Source organism: Pseudopipra pipra, chromosome 5 (genome assembly GCF_036250125.1).
Source record: "Pseudopipra pipra isolate bDixPip1 chromosome 5, bDixPip1.hap1, whole genome shotgun sequence".
Lineage (NCBI taxonomy): Eukaryota > Metazoa > Chordata > Aves > Passeriformes > Pipridae > Pseudopipra > Pseudopipra pipra.
Genome location: NC_087553.1, coordinates 19480688 through 19483912, shown reverse-complemented (window position 1 = coordinate 19483912; position 3225 = coordinate 19480688).

The window sequence follows — 3225 nt, the reverse complement described above, 5'->3', positions numbered from 1 at the left end:
CTCACCGGGGCGCGGAACGGGAGGTGCAAACCTGTTCAGAAACCCCGGGGTCTGGAGGTCCCATTGTGGAGCCCTGCATGGTACACAGCTCATCCGCCTGGGACTGTCATTTCAAGCACATAATGTAGCCTTGATCTGCAAGTCTTTCGTGAGATTCACTTTTTCACATGCTTAGAGGGAAAACATAGTTTAATTCAAAATCACGTCATGTTCAGCATTTTTGCTTTGGCTTAACACAAAGCCATGGACAACCTGTCAAGGTTGTTTATGTTTCCTTTGACTGTTCATAGTTATCTGCCTTCCAAACTTACATGTATACGCAAGGTCACCGTTCTGCAACAAAGACGTACATGTGCACTCTGCTTCTCTCCCTGAAAATGTATTGGGAATCTTGCTTTAGGTACACATCCCCTGTGGTGGATGCAAATAAGGTGAGTACTTGGCAGGCCTTTGAAGGTATTAGAAAGAGAGATAGAAATTTAATAAAAGGACTTGCTTGGAACAGTATATGTTGGTGGAAGTACAGAAAAGTAATAAAACAAATTATTGTACCACTAAGACTGGAGGTACTCTACACACTATGCCTTTTGGCAGTAGCATGTTGCTCATATTCTTTACATACAACTTGAGTGTAATAATTCACTGATACTTCATATTTACAGTTGATTACTTAAAAAAAAGGTCAACCCCTTTTCATATTGGCTAATACTTCTGTACTACTCAGAAAGAGAGTATTTTATATATAGCAAATGAAAGAGTTTGGGCAAAAAAAGCAACACCAAACCACAAAATCATACTTAATATTTCCATAGCTAGTCTGTCTTCTAGTAATTTTGAGTGACAGAAATTTCTAGCTGAAAGAATAAGTTTACTTCTTTTTAAGTTAGAGGTGCAAAAGTAATTAAATTAAACTAATATTTGAGATGTCTTAATATATGCTGGTTTAAAAATTCTTCTTTAATTATGCCTCAGTATCAGGTATCTTTGGGGTTTTTTTCCTTTGAAACAGAAAATCAAAGAAATACTATACAGGCACTACATCTAGTGTCTTTTGAAAATAAATGAACTGCAGAAATGTCCTGATGTTTATTATATGCATAGAAGTAGAATTTTACATTTAAGTGTCAGTAATTTAGTATTCTGGTTTGGTTTCCTGCAGAAAGAGGAAGGGACTCACTTATTTTACTGCATCAACATTTAAGTCACATTGTTGGAAAAATGTTTCATCCGCAGTTCTGCAAAATCATTATACTAACCTTGGTTTTGTAAGTAGTAAATAAATCTCTCTTAAGTGTGAGTTGAGTATTTCAGTTCTTCACATGACTTTTTGAAATGCCTGAACAGTATTTGGAGTGAAAGAAAGACACACGTTTGGCTTAAACAGGTGGCAAGTTACTCTTTGGTGGTCACTAGGAAAGGCACTTGGTTGCTATGTAAACATTTATTAGAGCTCATGTGATGTTTCTTTTTCTTTATAATTTTATTGTAGAAGGTAGTCAGTAACAATACATAATTTGAGTGGTGATCTTTAATTGCTTGCTTTGGCTGTCATACACAGTCGTTCAAAACCCTAATAAAATTGAAAGTACAATTTTTATTCTAGCTGGTTACTTCCCTGTTCTCCAAGAACTTTTACCCCTTTTTTAAACTTGAAAGTGCTTCCAGTGTAGAACAAAAAACCTAAAAATCTGTGACAAGCTTACATTTAGAATATAAAAACATAAGGTCTGCAGGTTTTGCACTCACAGATTGCTTGTTGAATTTATTTACATGTAACCAGACCTGGATATTCAGGGAACTCCACTATAATGACATACCCCTTGGAATGCACAGACTTACAACTGTTCATAAGCAGAACTTGTCCCAGGAAATAAAGTGAGAGAGAAGAGGAAGAATTTGTTGCTTATAAAGAGAAAAGCAGCATATGGTGAAATAAGGGAAAGAGGGTGTGAGGGCTGTGCAACAGCTGGGGACTTCTGTGGTAAAGATAGTATTGGCTGGAAAGAAGGAAACAGTTTCCAGACACAGGTTGTACCAGGAGTACATTTACAGAAGAAATCGAATACACTACCTGTAACTTCTTCACATTACTGTGTGAAGAGTTCAAGATGGTTTGTGGTATCTCTTCCCTTCCTCTTTGGTCACATGCCAATGTCTTTAACCTCTCAGTAACAAAAGCATGTGTAAACTATTCCCACCTATGACATGAAGTTTGGAATGGCAGTACTAACAATCTACAACGTCTGTGAAGTCCTATGCTGTGAGGCATTCATGGCATGATGTTAATATTTCTAAAAAGAAATGCAATTTAATTATAAAGTATTTATCACGTGTTACTGTTTAAAAGATGATTTATTTTGCTCTGTTTGTTTTGGGTCCCTCTATAGCTATCTAGATTATAATATCTAGCTAAATGTCTAACCAAAATGCAGGTAAAGAGGTCTCAGCTGTCAAAAAGATTGGAAAATTCAAAAATGTCAAGTCAAATGACATGTAAAAAGTTGACAAAATCCTTAAGAATGAAGAGAGGTAACTACTGGGTTGAAATTGTTTAACTTTCTCTCAAAAAAAAAATATAGATGCTTCTTGTGGTGCAAGACAGATTTGAATCAATATCTCCCCATAATGATGAGATGTGAAAAGGTTTATTCCAGAATTTCTAGAGAAGATTAGCTCTCAAAATATATTTTTTGACTACTCTACTGTCTATTTTTACTTACTTTTTGGGTGGGATTTTTTTCAAGTGTTTATTGGGAGATATCTTTGTTTCCAGGGTGCATGAGCTGTATACTAATGTGGGCTATAAAGGGCAAGGAAGAGACTGCTTAGCTGCAGATGAACCATTCTTCGGTGGCTTTGTTCTACTTCACTCTAAATGAGTTAGGCAACATGTTGAAGCAATTAGTGGGAGAATTCGGCTTTAGGATTTTAATAAAGTTTGATGGTGCATTTTTGCAGAAGCACATTTTTAGTGAAAAGGAGTTTTTATGTGGCCTTGCCATCTGAGAGAAGTACCTTTGCAGATTTCTTAGTGGAATACAGTAGCTGACACCAAGTTGCTTGCTGAAGAGTAAGAAGAAATAACGAAATCCATGACCAAAGGTATTAAAGCACTCAGAACCTAAACTGAGAGAAATCGATCAGTCTTAGGATAAGCTATCAGAAATATCAGAAGGCAGAAGTGGCTAATGTTACATCCAACATAAAACCTCCCACAAATGAGGA